Raw genomic sequence first — 20,595 nt, 5'->3', positions numbered from 1 at the left:
GCAAGTGAATACAAGTGTGGGCATCGCCCAAAGAATAGGAAGTGATTTGAGTAAATTTATTGGGTGTAAAACGAAATGAAATGGCATGGATCAGGCTAGCCATAGAGGTAAGATTTAACCACAAATGGGCTCATGTGGAAATCGTCAAAGTTTGAAAAATGAATGTGTAAGGACATGGGTCCTATGGGCAAGGCCACCGGCACGGCTGGATAGTGTGTACGCTAGGGAGAGGCTATAAGATAGCACAGTTGAGTGGAGACTAGCACATGCATTACCACCGCCCTTTCATTGGTATCAGAGCTACTTTTGGGAGGAGGCTAAAAGCAGGTTGCATGTGCGTGTGACGCTTGGCTTCTCTCCCACATTCCGCAGACAGTGACGTCTTCGATGTGCAACAAAAGAAGACATGCACGCTTATGCTTTTCTATGCGTAGCACGTGGACAAACAACGACAGACGACCACGGCCGCCCCATCTACACCCTCCACAACGTGCGACCAAGGCAAACTCGACCGGCAACTCGACGTCACCAAGCTCCGAAGGCTTTTGTTGGCGCCATTGGTTGCGCGCATAGGAAGACCCGCTTAACCCTTGCATGAAGGATGGTTGAACCCACCCCATGAGGGTAAGAGGCCAACACTTTACCATCAAGCTATTGACCCTTATTGTGTATAACAAGGAAAGATAGCCTACTTGTGTTGAAAGGAAAACTAGAAGGAAAAGGAAAGCTTCAAACTTCAAGGAAGTAGCTTCACCCTTCCTTTTCACTTCCCGGAGGAAGGCAAGTTTTCCTCCAAAAATTCTTTTTCCTCAAGGAGGTAGCTTCAAAGTGAACAAAAGCCTTCACAAAAACGACGGGTTTTTGTGAAGAATCAACAAAGGTGTTTTTACAATGAACGACAAGTGAAGCGCTCAAATTTCCGCAAGGCGAGGTTTGCATGCAACGCAAATCGCGGAGCATACAAAACACAAAGACTTCAATTTCACAAAGTACAAGTTGTCGTTTGTTTTTCTCTTTGCATTAGTGTGTCTTTACCATGGCCTTTTAGGATATCCCACCTAGACACACGTTTGATTTTGAGCACGTAGATCAAAATCAGGGCACCAAGGGTGTTGCTGACACTAGTATGCATGATGATGATGATCTAGGAGATCATGGGCTTGTAGATATGGCTTCTTTCAAGAATTTGGAACATCGCCAAAACGTACTTGAAAGCAACCTCTACACTCGATGCAAATGTTACCAATCTTACGGAGTTACTTGTGAAATTTATGAATTCCTAGACGACTCAAGGAGCCACAACTGGCACGGTTCAAGGGAACCAAGCTCGCACTACTCAAGGAGTCCAAGAGACAAGTGTTGCAGAAGATGTAGAAGGTAGCAATGCATTACTTAAGAATATCACCATTTCTGAGTTTCACGGGGAAGAGCGTGATCGCAACAAGGATGCGGTCAATACGTTCTTACACAAATGGAGTGATATTCATAGATTGAAACACACCCCGGATATAAAGATGGCTGTGGAAACAAATCTATCTCTTAAAGGCAAGGCCTATAAGTGGTGGATGACATTTCCAATAGATGCTCGCTCTCCGTCTTGGGCTGTGTTTCAAGCTTCTTTCTCCAAATATTTTTTGGACTCCAATGAAGAAGATAAGAATTGCTTAGCATGGGATGCATGCCGCATGTCTGGCCTCTCTCTCACACAGTACCTTTCAAAGTATCGAGAAATCATATTAAAACTAGAAGGTCTAGATGAATTTCAAAAGGTACGGGGTTTTAATAGGGGTCTTGACAAAGACTATCGTGTTCATGTCAAAATTCAACATCCAAAAACTTTGGAAGAAGCCATCAGTCATGCCCAAATATATGATAATGACCAAGAAAGGAAAGAAAATGTTCCCTACACTAAGCATAATTTTGCTAAGAGCAATGTGGCTAAGAGCCAATGGCGAGGTAGATCTCCCACACGTTCCAAGAGGAATAAAAGACAATCTACCTCTCCACGCCCACAAGAGGTTAAGAAGCCTAAGCACTCATGAGATACTCCACATGGGTCTCTTAGCACTGCCGATTTTGAGCGTGCAAAGAAACACAATTTGTGTTTTAGATGTCTTTCGGACCAACATAACAAGAAAGATTGTCCTCTTTTGCAAGGCAAAGAAAAGGCCATGCACACGGTGCAACGCCTTACATTAGATTCATCTCCTAAATATTGTGTTGTAGAGGTTTTTCATATGAAAGAAAAGCACAAGTGTTGTGTGCTTGCTTCAATGTGGCAACCCACCTTTGGCCCTCATGATTTGATTCGCATGCATGGCACTATTAACGACAACGTGTTCGTATTTTAGTGGATGATGGTGCAACTCATCACTTCTTGAACTATAAGCTAGTCAAGAAATTGAAGCTTACACAGACTCCCTGCTCTCACAAGTATTTAGTGGAGCAGATGTCTGGGAATGGTAAAGAAGTATGGGACACGGTAGTTCAAGGGGTTGAGCTTATTGTTCAAGATCATACGATGACCCTTGACTTCCAAGTTATGAACATGGGCCGTGCTGATGTAGTTTTAGGACGAGAGTGGCTGCATGGTTTAGGAAACACATTGCACACTAGTTATGAACACAAGTCCTTATTCTTTATGGCCAATGGTAAACATGTGCTTTTGCTTTGTGAGAAAACTATACCATTCGCACCTCTTATATGTACAGCCGAGCTTTCTATTTTGCAGAAAGAAGATTTAATAGATGAAGTCTTTTTGTGTTACTGCTTTTCTCCAAGTCTTGTGATTTCTCAAGAGCAAAGTGCGGTGAATTCTAGTAATGGTATGCAAAGTGCAATGAATTCTAATGGTATGCAAAGTGCAATGAATTCTACTGATAAACAAAGTGTTGACAAATCTAACAAGCAAATTTCTCTCAATTTTAATTCTATAGAGTAACGTGCAACTGTTGTAAAACAGACATTATAGGAATTACAAGATTCTCCATCCCAGCATAACTCTAGTTTACTTTCTCCTTTTGCATGGCAAAAGCTAACTCACTTACTCACGGAGTATAGTGATGTGTTCTCAAGTGATTTACCACCGGGTTTACCCCCTACACGTGATGTGTAGCATGGCATAGATGTCTTGCCAGACAGTAAACCCGTGAGTAAACAACCTTATCGTATGAGTGTTAAAGAAGCCAAGGAGGTTGAGAGTCAGTTGGCTGACTAGTTCACTCGTGGTATCATTAGACCTAGCACTTTGCCTTGGGCATCGCCAATTCTATTGGTAAAAAAGAAAGATGGTACTATGCGCATGTGCGTAGATTATCGCGGATTAAATGCGATAACCATCAAGAACAAGTATCCTCTACCTCGAGTGGATGAGTTGTTTGATCAACTCCACGGGGCAAGATACTATACAAAGATAGATCTTCGTTTAGGATACCATTAGGTGCGTATCCTACTACAAGATATCTCCAAAACTGCCTTTAGAACACGGTTCGAGTATTTTGAATTTTTGGTTATGCCTTTTGGTCTAACCAATGCTCCAGCTATATTTATGACACTCATGGATAGTGTCTTACGTCCTATCTTGGAAAATTTGTTGTGGTTTTCCTTGATGACATTCTCATTTACAGTAAGACTGAAGATGAACACATAGAACACTTACGATTAGTGTTCGAACAGCTACGAGCTCACGTGCTGTATGCTAAGCAAAGCAAATGTGATTTCTTTAAAACAAAGATACATTACCTCAGTCATGTGATCGCATCAAAATGGACACTGACAAGGTCGCTGCCATTCCTCGATGGCCACATCCCAACACGGTTGAGGAGCTTCAAATATTTTTAGGCATGGCTGGATTTTATCGACAGTATATCCGTGATTATGCCAAAATTGTTGTTCCTATCACGTATCAACTTAAAGCAAAAGGTAAGACCTTTTCTTGGGAAGAAGCCCAAAAACGCAGTTTCGAACAACTCAAGGTAGCTATAGCCACTGCTCCCATCCTAGCAATCGTCGACCCACTTAAGCCGTTTGTGGTAGAGACTGATGCTAGTGATAAAGCAATTGGTGCAGTACTTCTCCAAGAGGGAAGACCTATAGCCTTTGAAAGTAAAAAGTTAGATAGAGCTCAACAGAATTATTCTGTCTATGAGAGAGAGCTCTATGCCATAATTCACGCTTTACGAAAGTGGCGACACTATTTATACGGTGCCGAGTTGAAGTAGTTTTTGACCATGAGAGTATCAAATGGTTTGCTACTCAAACGGACTTGAAGGGCCGTAAAGCTAGATGGGCCGAAATCCTTCAATTTTATGATTGTAAGCTATGATATTGCAAGGGGCGATATAATGTAGTAGTGGATGCACTAAGTCAGATGCCTCGGATTCATTCACTTGCTTTCACAAAACTAAAGGGTGGATTTTTAGTCATTACGTGGCAAGTGTGCACAAGATCAATCATATGCTAAAGTGTGGAGTGCAGTTTTAAAAAGGGATCCCTCACACTCACATGTCTCTGAACAGCCAGATCAACATGTCTCTGCACACACAGATAGAAACTCCAACACACAGAGCTCCACCCCTACTCATGAAGAGCTTAAGCGATGGAAGAATTTTTCCATTGATGATGGCTACTTACTCCACAAAGGTAGAGTATGTGTGCCAAAGGACTTAGACACTAGGCGTCAAATCTTATTTGAGTGTCACGATAGTCCAAGTGCTGGTCATCCAGGTATTCGTAAGACGTATGCCTTAGTTTGACGACAATTTTATTGGTCGGGCTTACATCATGATGTTCAAGAGTACGTACTAAACTGCCAACAGTGCCAAGTTAATAAGGCAGAGCGCCTCAAGGTAGGTGGCCTTTTACATCCTTTAGAGATTCCACAAGGTAAGTGGGAGAGTATCTCTATGGATTTTGTAGTAGGACTACCTACTACAAATCGTGGCCATGATGCCATTTGGGTAATTGTAGATCGTCTCACAAAGATGGCTCGATTCATTCCCACTAAGACTACGGTTAAGACACCGAAATTAGCACGGCTATTTGTAGAGCATACATATAAACTCTACGGTCTTCCAGCTAGTATCATTAGCGACAGAGATCGAAAGTTCGATAATCACTTCTGGAGAGTTGTGTTCCAAAAGCTGGAAATTAAACGAGTACGACTGATCATCCAGAAACAGATGGTCAAACAGAAAGAGTTAATCAAGTTCTAGAGGATATGCTACGAGCGTACGTTAGCAAGAATCAAACCAATTGGGAAGACTACTTACCTATATTGGAATTTGCTTATAATAGTTCCAAGCATGTGACTACAGGGTTTAGTCCATTTATGCTTTTATATGGATTTCAACCTAGATCACCCGTTACGGTTGGGTTGGCTAAGGAGAAGATACAATAAGCGAAGTATTTTCTCCAAGACCATTTTGACATGCTTTGAGTTGCTCGACAGAATGTTAAGCAAGCTCAAGATCGATATAAGAAGTATGCATATGAGCATCATTGTCTTGCCACTTTTGAAAGGAGACAAGGTTTTCCTCAAAGTTATGGAGCATTTAGAAAGTCTGAAGATGGGAAAAGTTGCTAAACTTTCACCATGCTATTATGGACCGTTTACCATTCTCAAACGTATAGGTCAAGTGGCCTATGAGTTAGCTCTTCCAGAGCACTCACGAGTTCATCCTGTTTTTCATGTTAGCCGTTTACGAAAATAGCTGGGACAGAATGATAATGTCATTGACATAGGTGTGTTGGTTGACCTTATCGCACTGCCAAGCATTCCTCATGAGCCCGAAAAGAATTTGGATTCTCATGAGCTTCGCATCAAACATCATGTCAGACGACAGGTGTTAGTAAAATGGCTAGATAGACCTGAAGAAGGTTCTACATGGGAGAATGTCTCCGCACTTAAGAAACCTTTTCCTACATTTGTTTTCGAGGACGTAAACGATTCTCCGGGGGGGGGGGGGGGGGGTTAATGTAAGGACATGGGTCCTATGGGCAAGGCCACCGGCACGGCCGGACAGTGTGTACTCTAGGGGGAGGCTATAAGATAGCACGGTTGGGTGGAGACTAGCACACGCATTACCACCGCCCTTTCAGAATGTATGCGCCCTCTAATTGAAGAATCACATGAGACGAAAGAGTGTGCAACATCAAACAAAACATGTCATGACAAGCTTGTGGGAGTAGGATAGGATCTGAGGTAAAATGGGGTTACCAAGGAGGGGTTGGCAAGTTGAATGTAGTTGGGTCACCAAGGAGGTGTTGGCAAGTTGGATAAGGGACCTGCAAACCCGTACCAGTTAAACCTACAAACATGCTTAAAATGATGTGACAAGAATGTCATCATGAAATCAAAAACTCCAAGCCTAGCTCTAAAGAAGACCATTTGAGGAGATCCCTTGCCCAATCAGAAACAAGTAATGACCATAAACAAATGATTACACAAAGATGACAAATAAGATGATTCTCTAGTGTCAATGAACGTTGATCTGGAAGAAGAGATTGTATACAATTTCACTCCCAACTACTATGCAACATCCAACATCTCAAAGCAACAATAAAGCTTGCACATCCTTCACAATGAAGCCTACCAAAACCAGTCTTCATCCTCACTCTCTGTCACATCACAATCACCATGAGGTCAAAAGGATAAACAATTCTTATCAACACTACACACTACCTACCAGGCAAGATCCTGAGTGTATCCCAGAGCCCAAGAACTAACCTTCATCAACAATTTTTAATCTAGAAATTCCTTTCTTGATCATGACACAGAAACCTATTTTTCTTCCAAGAAAATAGTGGTATTGAGATAGCCATGTTGCCACAGACCTCTAGGAATAGTAATATGATAGGTTTACGTCACAAAAAGCACAAGAGAGTGTGTGTAAAGGCATACATCTTGCTAGAACTTTTGGATCTCCACCCAATGGGAAGAATTCTAGGCTTGCCTTTAAAACAAACTCTTGAAAGTTTGAATGTGTTGCAAGTAGTTTCCATTGACCATATTCCTAGCAATAAAGCTAGAAAAACAATGTTAATACAAGCATTTGAAAAACACATGTTATCTAGAAGGGAATCTATCAATTCCTCATACCTGCAAATGTTTGCCAATGGCTATAAAAGGCTGAACATCCCCTCGAGTTCCTACAATTAACATTGCAATTTGTAAGAGTGGAATTGCTTGTCTTTCCTCATCATCCCCATCATAGAAAATGTCATCATTTGTATTTGATACTTCAGGTGCAAATATATGAAGAAAGCGGGCACTCTTTTTTATGTCAAACTCAACAGTGCCATTTGGATTCATAGTTGTAATTTTCTTCATAAACTTTTTTGTGTTCATGAAACAAAACATTGTATAGTCAGTGAAAAAGGAAAAAAGAAGAGTCAAACTCACACAATAATATAGCATATATTTCTACACTACATCAATGCTTGATCTTGTCATATATTTATGTAAGATTGAACCAACATTGAACTGAAGGAGACAAAGTTCTGATTAGAATATACAAAAACTGCATAGCACACAATCTACAACATAGGCTTGGATCCTCCAAGTTCCCTTTCACCAAAAGGAGAGGAATGAATCCCTTCAAAGCTTCAAGAGCTGCATTCTTACTGTTATGAAGAAGATTTTTCTTTAATAAAAACTAAGTAAAGCCAAACCATGCAACTTATCTATAATGTATTAATCAAAAGGCACTTAGGTGTAAGGAAGACAAATGAAAAGACGAGGATGTAAAAATACCAACTCCCACTACAAGAGGTTGTGTGCTCTTGTGACGATGTTAGCGACGGAAATACACTGGGTTTTTATAACCCCCGGCGTCACTAAAAGCGTCGCTACGAGCGTCGCTACGAGAGCGTCGCTATATGCGTCGCTATAAGTGTCGCTATCAATGACGCTATATAGCGACGCTAATAGCGACGGTTATAGCGACGTTTACACTGAAGACTATAGCGACGCTCATAGCGACGCTACAGAGCCATAAATAGCGACGGTTATAGCGACGCCCGAGAGAATTTTTTTTTGGTGGCAGGGCATTCAACCCTGCCACCCATCAACCATATTGTACTCAATTTACTTTTTAAAAAAAGTGCAAGGGTAGATAATAGACCCAAAATAGTCACCCACAAGACGCATTGTTTGCAAAATTGACAATTGTACACATCATAGGCAAAATGAATTGATTGGCAAATGTAATAATGACAATTGTACAACATCATAGGCATAAAGAATTGATTGGCAAAAGGAACTGCGGTGACAAATGTAATAATAGGTTCAAAAAGGCGTAAGCTATGAGAAACCCTAAACTAATGCTATCTACCTAAGGCTAAAGTGACGTCGTCTAGTCAGACGTCTCATCGCGTCCAAGCGGCGTATCTGTCGGATTCTGCAAAAAAAGACAATAAGACAGCTTTCAGTAAGTATAAACATATAACGACATTTATAAAACAATACAAAAAATAAAAAAGAGTAAACCCTAATACTAACCATGCCGCCGCGAGAACTGAGAATGTCCATCAGGGCGTTTAAGCCCTTCCTGCCTGCGTACTCGCGCTCGTACGGTGTGGGATCACGTCCTGTTATCGACCACTGTCAAAACATACAAAGATTTCATTATGTTAGAATTAAAAAACTCATAAACCCTAAACTATCGAACATAAAGAGCAATGTGAAAACACTTACAAAATCGCCCTCAAATGATGCACATCCACCGCTCCCCAAGTGGTGCGAGCTCCCTGCCTCTACTCGCGCTCTGGCTGCATCCTTTTGTTGCTTCCACTTGTCGGGATTCTCGCGCGCTGCTTTCTTCGCATTCTTCCAATCTTCTTTGGCCAACCAATCTGGCCTGTTCCACCCATTCTTGATTGCTTTTTGCACTTCGGAACGCTTGTGTTTGCAGTATTCGCGCATTCGAATCTTCATCAGGTCTTCATTGAAGCGCTGATCCCGTGTTGGAATGGGAAACTCATCATGAAGTATGCTGATGACTCTGTTTTTTAAATCACTTGGTACTTCACTCCATTTGTTTAGTATGTAGTGTCTAAACAACTGAGAGCAAAGACCACGCATGCGCGAGATCACCTTCTTGCCGTCATCATCCATGATGATGCCGTCGCTGAAGTCGATGGAGTAAGACAAGCCCTCTGGCCGGTGACGCGTGAACCTGGGTGTCCCGGGAGGGGTCTCTAGCGGCGTGTCGATGGGGGTACGGACGTCAGGTGTCTCCACCGGCGTCTGGGCCTCGAAGCGAGGAGTGTCGAGAGGGGTGGCTCCTGGCGGAGTAGGTAGAGGTGTGTAGCTTCTAGGAACAGTCAGCCGTGCAAAACCTGGCGTAGATGGCGATGCTGTGGCTGGTGTGGGGGCGGACAAAGAAGGGGAGGGTAAAGAGCCTCGTCGAACACGAGGCGGTGTGGAGGCATCGGTGGCGGAATCCCCACAACAACCGCCACCGCCACCACTAGAGCGCCGGTGTCTAGACGAGTGTGAAGCTCGTCTCGTTGACGCCGAAGCTTCGGAGCGCGCCGAATGCTCCGAAAGCGAGAGAGATGCAGATGGAGTAGGAACGCGCGATGATGCGCCAGAGCGATGACGCTCCACGTACCATTGTCTCTGCTGCGGTGACAAAGAAGAAAGAAACTCCTCATCATCCATACCTGCATTAAACACACGAATATTTAAACTTAATATTGAATGAATAGAGTAGACAATGACGCAAAGACCATTAAATACAATGACGTAATGACGCATATAAATACAATGACGCAATGAATCGAGTGATAGAAGAGGCAAGTCGAAAACTCAGAATTTTCAATCAAAAGATGTGAGCGCGAGTAGAAAAGAGCGTTATACACCATGGAAGGTACTTAGAGAGCCAGAGCTTTTACAACACGGAGCAAAATTGTTCAAATACAATATTTGTGGCTTTAAGAGATCTCTCTCTCATCCTCGCATAACTCAGCATAACTTCCTATATCTATATAGAGCTCTCCGTTTAAACACATATCCTCTGTTTCATTTTGTAGCTCCTCTGCATGCACCCCATATAGAGTAGTAGCATCTTGATGCTCGTCTGGCACCACCGCAGCGGCTTCTGATTGAGCATCTTCTCTGATCTCCTCCATTGATGCCGTTGTGATTGGCACATGTGACACATGCTCTGTATCCGCTTGTTTGAAGCCCTGCATGTATACACATGATAATAGATCAACTATGGGAAAAAACAAGATTTACAGTGTCTGAGTGAGGAGTGTCAATAGATCACCTGAGCATTCTGTTAGCCCGAGATAGTCATGCATGGTCCACATTAGAATGCCTCTGATCAAAGCATTATGTCGTCCTGTGTGTCGGCTCATATCCACCACCTCTATGCCAATCCACAATTGTTGTAGCTCTTCCAATAGTGGACGAAGATACACATCCATATTCCCCACTTTATATCGCCCTGGCACAATCAAGCTTAGCCATAGGTGCCCCTTCTTCGTAGTCAACCACGGGGGAATGTTGTAGTTGACGATGACAACGGGCCATACACTGTAAGATGTTGATCTTTGACCAAATGGATTCACGCCATCCATAGCCAGGCCTAAGCGCAAATTTCGAGCTTCCCTGGCAAAATCCGACCATGTTCCATCTATATGTTTCCACGCTACGCAATCTGCAGGAATTCGTAGCACACCATCCGAAGATTTATTCTCCTCATGCCATGATGCTAGGGCGGCCATGGACTTACATTCGAAGAAATGCTTGATGCGAGGAAGCAAAGGGAAATGTCGCAAAACCTTTTGTGGAATTTTTGTCCCGTGGAGATCTACTCGATATCTTTCGGAATCACATTTCAGACACTTCTCCATGTCTATGTATTCCCCTCTGAAAAGAATGCAGTCATTAGGACAAGCGTGGATAGAATTGTAATCCATCCCCAAGTTTCGCAAAATCTTTCTTGCTTCATCTCGGGAATCTGGCATCACATTGTCAGCTGGTAGTATGTGCTCTTTCAGCAATCTACACAACATAAAAATATGATACAGTCGTGTAAAAATCTATCAGATCATTATACATTTAGAGTTTTATTAAAGTAAACTAATTGTAATAGATCACCTGAAAAGCGTTGTGACGCTAGTGTCACTCCATCCAAACTTTGCCTGCATGTTGAGAAGAACCAGGAGTGCTTTCAATCTAGACATACGTGCTCCATTATACAATGGCGTATCGGCTTCACTTTTCATATCATCATAGATAAGCCTTTCTGAATCCATGATCGTCTCGATCATTTCATCAATCTCGGACTCAAACATTGCCTCGTTGGGAATGTGCTCTGCATGATCATCCCCCGAGCTGTCAGAGGCTACATCTTGTGGCCTCACATATGCTGCTTGACCAAAGCGCCTGCGAACACGTCTATTGGGTTGCAAGATTGCTGCTTGTTGGCTAGCGTCAGAGTCCGATGAGTTATAATTGGCAACAACTCGATCTATAATAGATGGATCGAACTCGCCAAATTCGCGAACGTGCTGCAAAGAAACACGTCTTGTCCGTCGCACAGCATGCTTGCATTGATTACAAGGACATAAGACCCTCGTTGAGAGATAGGTGTTTCGGTTGGACGGTCCCACATCCTCGTCACTACTCATAATGAGGATAAAAAACTTATAACCTGGACAACAAATTTAATATTCTATTGGCATTCTTCGTCTTATCTCTCTCTCTCTCTCTCTCTCTCTCTCTCTCTCTCTCTCTCTCTCTCTCTCTCTCTCTCTCTTTGCCTCACATTCTCTAGTCATGTCCAATCCTCGCACACCTCGGTCTAGAGGTGCACGGAGATCAGAACCACCGGGTTATAATCTCGTCTTTATTGGTCAATACCTATATTTGTGGGTACAAGAAATCTACACACCCACGTCTACATGATACTGCATGTAGTGGACAAAACCCCTTTGCCTCTTCTCTAGCTGTAGCACTTCACAGCATCTTAACATCTTTTCACAGTAGATCTTTTCATTGTTCGTCTAACCCTAAACCCTAAACCGTAAGTAATTCTTGCGTGGACTCGATCTAACGTAAATAAGCGTAAATCTAAATAAACGTAAATCTAACTAAAAATAAACCTAAATCTAATTTAACGTAAGTCTACATCTAACCTAATCTTTAACGTCTTTTGGGATAGTTTCCTACGACGTTAAAACTCTCTTCTTCTTGTGTGTGTGTGTGTGTGTGTGTGTGTGTGTGTGTGTGTGTGTGTGTGTGTGTGTGTGTGTGTGTGTGTGTGTGTGTGGGTAAACCTAAATAAACCTAAGTCTAATCTAATATAACATAAATCTAAATCTAGCGTAAATTATGTTATATTAAAAACAAAGAACTAAACTAACAGGGATTATAAGAACCTTAAAACTGATTTAACACATAATTTTTCACATAACTCGGCAAGAGTTGGCATTCTCATCACTAAAGATGTGAGAGTTAACTTCCGGCGGTGACGCTGCCTCATCTCCATCCACATCTGACGACATCAATTGGCCCTTTAGACCGTTCTTGCTCTTGTTACTAACTTTGAAGTTGCTGTTGAATGACTAGAGGTTGTCTAGATGGTCATTGTGTCGGGGATGTAGTGACTCTTGCCGCCCTGAAGATCCACCTTCTTCCCTATCTTCTGAAGACATTTCACCAGTACTTTTGGATCGACGGAGCCCACCATGAGTGAAGGCAGCAATACCCTATATTCCATTGAGGGCTTTCTTCACCCGCTTCATGCAGGCATCGCAGTCTATGGAGACCTAAATCTAATATAATATAACGTAAATCTAGTTAAAAATAAACCTAAATCTAATTTAATGTAAGTCTACACATAACCTAATCTTTAACGTCTTTTAAGATAGTTTCCTACGACGTTATAACTCTCTTCTTCTTGTGTGTGTGCGCGTGTGTGGATGTGTGTGCCAATAAAAAGAGATAAATGGTATAACCTTTCTATCACCCATGCCAAGTATGATAGATTGATTATGCCATTTCCCTCTTGAATAATAGGTCTTGAGTTCAACTCCTCGTCGGCTAGATCTTTAGGTCTTTTAATTTTAATTAGTTTCCTACGACGTTAAATTAGTTTCTCTCTCTTTCTCTCTCAATGTGTGTGCGTTTTTTTGGATCGTATGCATGTTTTCTCTCTTTTCCTCTCTCAATGTGTGCGTTTTTTGTTTATGCATGTTCTCTCTCTCTTTTCCTCTCTCAATGCGTGCGTTTTTTGTTTATGCATGCTCTCTCTCTCTTTTCCTCTCTCAATGTGTGTGTGCATTCTTTGTTTATGTATGTGTGTGTGCGTTTTTGTTTATGTTTGTACTCTCTCTCTCTCTCTCTCTCTCTCTCTCTCTCTCTCTTTCAAAAACACTATGTGTGTGTGAGAGAGAGAGAGAGAGGGAGAGAGAAAGAGGGGAAGGGAACATGAGAATGAGGAGAGGGAAGGAGCATACTTGGCTCTCCTTCCTCTCCTCGTGTGTGTGTGTGGAGAAGAAAAAGAGAGAGAGAGAGAGAGAGAGAGAGAGAGAGAGAGAGAGAGGGAGAGCGTTACCTGCTCCTTGCTTGAGGGCACAGAAAAACTCAGATCTGAGATCTGAGTTTTTGGGCGCGCTCGGTTATTTTTTTAGCCCAGCCGGCGTCGCTATGAGCGTCGCAAATTAACAAAGAAATTTGCGACGCTCATAGCGACGCCGGGAATTTTTTTTTTGAGCGTCGCTGTGTGAGCGTCGCTAATATGAATAGCCTCTTGTAGTGTCCTATTAGTTTTGTACCTCAACTCTTTGTGATCCTATCAAGGAGCAACTTCAAGCACCAAATGTATGATTCTTACTTGCTTTCTCTTGGATAGTTTTGATCAACCTTCCTAGACCGCTTTCCTGCCCCATTAATAACTTCAAGATATCCACTAGACATAGCTTGTGCACGTTGCAGGCCTTCACACAAGAGAAAAAAGGCAATCAAATACATCTCTTAAAAGCAAGATATAAATACAATGAGTTGGTGTTTTCCTGTAACGTCTGAAAGTCTCAAGATTTCTAATATTGTCTTATGTAACTCCTTTGTCTGGCTACAAAACAATTGTCACAAACATCTGACTAAAGAAGCTAGAAAGCCTCAAGCCACATAAATTTTTGACATGATGTACCACTAGACTAAAGAATGAAGCTACTCCTGGTAGTGCCCAAAGACTTTAGCAGAATAGAACCTATGAGAGAAGCTATCTTGCAACAAAAATACACCTGGCAAAGGTGGTAGCAAACACATAACAATAGGTTCATCCAACTAGCAGACCATGTAACAACTTAAGATCCCAAAAATTACAAAAATAGTGCTCACAAGGTCAAATCTGTCTAAAGCATACAAGCCAATTGAAAAACCACCTATGCCCTGTTCCAACACACGATGAGCAAAGTGCATGTGCCCTACACTAAAATTACATATCTGAAGCCATAGTGTCGAGAAATACCAGGAGACCTTGGCTGTCCATAATTCATTAAGACCAAAACACCAGGAGTCAGTGAGGATGGCTCGAAGCTTGGATCACATTGAGGTGATGCGTCCATCAATATTATCGAGGGAGTCTGAGGGCCCAACTTCTTTCAAAGAGTCGAGTTGAAAAGGCACGCCTCCAAGATCATTACCTTTTTGTACACTCCCAAGACTATCTTTTCTTGTAAAAATGGCCTCGTTGCTATTGCTTGAGCCCTTTAGAGACCTTGACAATGCAGATTTTGTGTGATGCTCACCGTCTGGCTCAAAGTGTGTCTTCCCTTCAACTACACTTGCCATCTTCACCAATTTTCTATCAAAGTAGTTCTTTGAAGGATCACTGAAGGGCCTTTCCAGGATGCCTCCACAATTTCCTATGTATTGTAGACATGTAGTAGTGTTAGTGTGTATACGCGCTTCACCAGGGGCACTTTTCTCCCACTGGGTTTTTCCCCCTGGACATCTGGTGTGAAAGGACACCTTATCTCTTAGGGTCTCATATAAGCTTTGTAGCTCTGAGTTTGTATATACTCTATTATTCTAATACAGAGAGAAAGACTACAGAGATCTCGTACGCAAGCTCTGTGTCTTCTCCTTCTCCATCTTCTTCCTACTCTAAGTTGCTATCTTCCTTCTGTTTCCTGTTTCATCATCTTCAACAATTAGTATCACAGCAAGGTGATTTCCAGAGCCTCTACTTGCGTTTTTGCGTCCGCGCGCGCAATCGCAGTTTTCAGGCAGTTTTCGGAAAATTTGCTCGTGGGAGCATCCTCGACGTTCCGGGAGTATTCTGAGGAGGTGACCTAGGTTTTACCCCCCTTTTGAAGCCGTTCGAGCCCTCAGAATTTTGTTCTGAGCAGCGTAGTAGAAGTTACTTTTCAGAGGCGTTTAGATCAAGAGGGTGTGTTTTTTGACAGATTTTCTTCAAGTAAACAGTTCTTTTGGGAAGCAGCTTGTCTTAGCTTTGTGCTGAGATTTTGTGTAGAGTTTTGCTTGCATTGGAGAGGAGATTTGTGAATCTCTTGGAGGCTCTTTTACTCTCTTGTGTGCATCCACAGTATGGCTCAATCTACGGAGAAATAGATTTTTGGTGCGTTTACATCCGAAGAAAAATTGGATGGTACCAACTATTCTCTTTGGTCTTTTATGGCCAAAAATGTTTTGGTTGGTAAAGGATTGTGGGATTATGTATCTGGAGATGAAGTTCGTCCAGGTAGCATTGCACCTGCCACGCCTGGTCGTGGTGCAGCTGTTGGTGCAGGACCCTCACAAGTCACTCCAGAGCAAAAGAAATGGGATACTAAAGATGCACAAGCTATGGCTGTGATTGCCTTAACCATAAAGAGGACAATCACACCACATATCAGATCTTGTAGAACTTCTGAGGATGCTTGGAACACTCTGCAAGCTATGATTGGAGGAAGAAACGCTGCCAGAATATAGTTTTTGAAGAAACAACTTGACAAAATACAGATGGACGAAGGTGACGATATCGTCGAGCATCTAACAAAAATCAGAGATCTTAAAGAGCAATTGCTTAGCATTGATGAAGTGATTCCAGAGAAGGACTTGGTTTCCAAAACACTCAATTCACTACCACCATCTTATTTGACTTTTCAGACTTCTTTGACTCTGTCTTTGCGAGCTAATCCTGAGCCTCTTCATTTTGAAGAGTTAGTGGCTTTGCTATTGCAGGAGGATCAATCACGTAAGAACAAGTCTTTATAGGTGGATGGTATGGATCATGCTCTAGTTGTACAGAACAAAAACAAGGGTAAAGAGAGTGCTCATCACTCCAAGTCTGGTGTAGGACAGTCTTCAGAGAAGTCTAAAGGTGATTCCGACAAGTCCAAGAAGAAAGGTAAATGTCACTACTGCAAGAAACCTGGTCACTACATTAGTGAGTGTAAAAAGCAAATTGCTAAAGAAAAGAAGAAAGAGTCAAGTTTGGTTGTTTCAGCTTCTGGTGATTCTTCTACAGCTAAAGAAGAGTCTGCAAACTTTGTGCAGGATTCTTATGCTTTCGTAGTATGTTCAGATTTTTCTACTTACAGTGTTGACGAGACACAAATGATTTGGTACTTTGATAGTGGTGCATCCAGGAATATTATTTCAAGGAAGGATTTGTTTTGTTCATTGGATGCAGCTCCAGCAGGAAAGAAGGTGACATGTGCAAATAATGCTTCTTATCCAATCAAAGGCGTTGGTAAGATTTTGATTACCGTTTCAGATTGTTCAGATTTATGCTTGCCAGATGTCTTATATGTTCCAGGGATCAAGAAGAATTTGTTGTCTGTATCCTCTCTTGCAAAAAATGGTCTTCGGGTCATTTTTGAGGATGACAGATGTGTTGTACGAGATCGAGAGAATGGTTATTCTCTTATCACTACAGGTACGCTGGAAAATGGACTATTTGTGCTAGATCGTTATGAAAAGCAGATTCAGGTATGTATTGCAGAAACAAAGACTCAGGCCATGCAGGATGCTGAGTTGTGGCATGCTAGATTTGGGCATGTTAGTTATGGCAGTTTGATGACTTTACAACGTCATAATATGGTGCATGATTTGTCTTTATTGGAGATGCCACCAAGACATGTATGTGAAGGTTGCGTTCTTGGAAAGATGCATAGATTTGCATTTTCGCAAGATGGTTCAGTTAGAGGGACACGAAAGTTGTAGCTTGTACACAGTGATGTATGTGGTCCTATGAGGACGCCATCTTTGGAAAACAGCCTTTATTTTGTGACCTTCATTGATGACTTTTCTAGGTTTTGTTGGGTGTATCCACTCAAAGCAAAGTCAGATGTGTTTGCAGTTTTTCAACATTATGTCGCCATGGTTGAAAATGAAATAGGTTGCAAAGTACAGACTCTTCGTACGGATCGAGGAGGTGAATACATGCCAGGTGCATTTAAGGATTTTTTGGGAAAGAAAGGCATTAAACACCAATGCACTATGCCATACACACCACAACAGAATGGTGTTGCAGAAAGGAAGAACAGGTCTTTAATGGAGACGGCTAGATGTATGCTCAAGGCTAAGAGTTTGCCTCATAAGCTATGGATGGAGGCAGTTGCTTGTGCAGCACATGTTTTGAACAGGTGTCCTACTCGTGCCTTGAAGACCATTACTCCATATGAAGCTTGGTATGACAGAAAACCTTCAGTCAGTTATCTTCGTGTTTTTGGTTGTCTTGCTTATGCTCACATCCCTCAGCAGTTACGTGGGAAGCTTGATGATAAGGCAATCAAATGTATATTTGTGGGGTACAGTAGTGGAAGTAAAGGTTATAGACTTTACAATCCTGCTACAAACAAGATTTTTGAAAGTCGTGATGTAATTTTTGCAGAAACTACTGCTCAACCTATGGTTGCTTTTGATGTACCTCATATGCAGACACATGATGTATTTGAAGGTTTACTTCCTTCTTTTGTGGAGAATCAAGAATCACAACAGGTTGATAATCTTGATCAATCTTTTGATCAGGATGTGACACCTCATGATGTAGAGGAAATTGTGCATGAAGAGCAAGAAGTTCTCAGGGAAGAAAGAACCTTGCCTAAATGGGTTCAAAAAACTTTGTAGGATAGCAAGTTGGATGCACCGTTGCCGCGAAAAACACGTGCTGGTACTACTTTTGGTAGAGAGCAAGTAGATTTGGCTTGCTTTAGCACTCTTTGTGATGCAGATGAGCCTGATTCATTTGAACAAGCTTTAGAGTGTGTTCAGTGGAAAGATGCTATGTAGCAAGAAATTGATTCTATTCATAAGAATCATACATGGGATCTAGTGGACTTGCCTACAGGTAAAAAGCCTATTGGTACAAAGTGGGTATTTAAGGTAAAAAGGAAACAAGATGGTACTGTTGATAGGTACAAAGGAAGGCTTGTGGCAAAAGGCTATGCGCAATAGAAAGGCATAGATTATGATGAAACCTTTGCTCCTACTTCTCGTGCGTCCACAGTTAGATCACTAGTTGCAATTGCTGCTCATCATGGTTGGAAAGTGCATCAGTTGGATATCAAAACTGCTTTTTTGAATGGTGATTTGCAGGAAGAAGTTTATGTAAGTCAACCAAGTGGTTTTGTTGTAAAAGGTCAAGAGTAAAAGGTATGTAGATTGCGTAAAGCTTTGTATGGTCTCAAACAGGCTCCAAGAGCATGGTATGAGAAGATACATACTTATTTGATTGGCCAGGGATTTCAAAATAGTCCAACAGAAAGTACTTTGTATGTCAAAAAAAGAGATGGAGTTGTCATTATGCTAACACTTTATGTGGATGATATGCTTCTTACAGGCAATACTGCAGATGAAATTGAAGCGTTTAAAGATGCTTTGAGAAAAACCTTTGAGATGTCTGATCTTGGTTTGCTACATTATTACTTGGGTATTCAATTTGTGCAATCAGAGGATGGCATATACATGTTGCAGGCAAAATATTTGCATATAATTTTGGACAAGTTTGGTATGCAAAATTGTAAACCAATCTCTACACCCGTAGAAATTGGATCAAAGTTGAGCATTCACGATGCTGGAGAACCTTTTGATGTACATACTTATGCAGCAGCGGTTGGTTGCTTGATATATTTGGCAGGCAACACTCGTCCAGACATTCAATTTGGGGTTTCACAAGCAAGCAGATTTATGCACAGCCCAGGTATGCATCATTGGCAGGCTGTGAAGCACATACTTCGTTACCTTTCAGGTACCCCTAATCTTTCCATATTCTTTCCAAGGGGGGATGTGTATGGAAGGCACAATTCTATGCAGCTTCTTGGTTACAGCGATTCAGATTGGGCTGGTGATTTTTGACACTCGACATTCCACAAGTGGCAGTTGTTTTTTCTTGGGAAATGCATGTATATCTTGGCTAAGCAAGAAGCAACCCACAGTGGCTACATCAACTTGTGAAGCTGAGTACTGGGCAGCTTTCACGGCAACAATTGATTGTGTATGGATATGCAGGTTATTGGCAGATCTTTGTGAGTGTCAACAGGCACCCACTACCATTTTCACTGATAGTCAGAGTGCTATGACAGTTGCAAGGAATCCAGTATTTCATGCAAGAACAAAGCACATAGAGGTTTACTACCACTATGTCAGGGAAAGGCTACATGCAAGGGAGATCACACTAACTTACTGTCCTACACAGGATAACATTGCAGATCTATTTACGAAGGCGTTATCACGAGAAAAGTTTGAAGCTTTCCGAAAAGCTTTGGACTTACTCTCATACACATGATGATCTGCTAACTTGTACGGATTCACACTATCACTACAGGGGGGATTTGTAGACATGTAGTTGTGTTAGTGTGTATACGCACTTCACCAGGAGCACTTTTCTCCCACTGGGTTTTTCCCCTTGGACATCTGGTGTGAATTTCCCCTTGGACATCTGGTGTGAAAGGACACCTTATCTCTTAGGGTCTCATATAAGCTTTGTAGCTCTGAGTTTGTATATACTCTATTATTCTAATAAAGAGAGAAAGACTACAGAGATCTCGTACGCAAGCTCTGTGTCTTCTCCTTCTCCATCTTCTTCCTACTCTGAGTTGCTATCTTCCTTCTGTTTCCTGTTTCATCATCTTCAACATGTATGTATGATGACAATTTTGAGCCTCATTGGGGTTGGATTTCAAGGATGCAGTGTTGCTTGAATCAGCACCTTCATACATTATGTCATTACAGTCGTTACAATCGTCAATTCTTTTGGTTGTGGGCCACTTCTCTGAATTTGACTCCAATATATGAAATGGAGATTGTGACTGCATGGGAGACGAGGATAAAAAATTTGGTGTGCATGGCAATGACAAAGGAGGAGAAGATGCTGATCAATGGTTTCCATAAGCTTGGTTGGCTCACTCGTCACACAGGAAGGAAGCAGCTCGAGCCAGGAAGGAAGTGCAGAGGAGAGGGAGACATGCTTTGCTTTCAACAGAGAGCAAATGTTGGACGAAAGCACACATGCGACAGAAGAGAGTACCCGCTAGCCTATATGACAAAAAAACTGTCCTTGTGTCAAAAATTCTCAGCCGAAAATCTATCCACTGGACGCAACAAAAAATGGCAATTGCATGCATGTGCTC

The 20,595-nt window shown here is 41.9% G+C and overlaps 1 pseudogene; it reads right to left on the bottom strand.

Moving 5' to 3' along the window:
* Positions 1-6,589: 6,589 nt before the first annotated feature.
* On the bottom strand, positions 6,590-20,589 carry LOC147436694 (uncharacterized; annotated as a pseudogene).
* Between the last annotated feature and the right edge of the window lie 6 nt (positions 20,590-20,595).

The sequence above is a fragment of the Adiantum capillus-veneris genome, chromosome 18 (assembly GCF_014529385.1).
Source record: "Adiantum capillus-veneris isolate H3 chromosome 18, ASM1452938v2, whole genome shotgun sequence".
NCBI lineage: Eukaryota > Viridiplantae > Streptophyta > Polypodiopsida > Polypodiales > Pteridaceae > Adiantum > Adiantum capillus-veneris.
The sequence above is the reverse complement of the archived record's forward strand: the minus strand, read 5'-3'. Positions and strand labels throughout refer to the sequence as shown.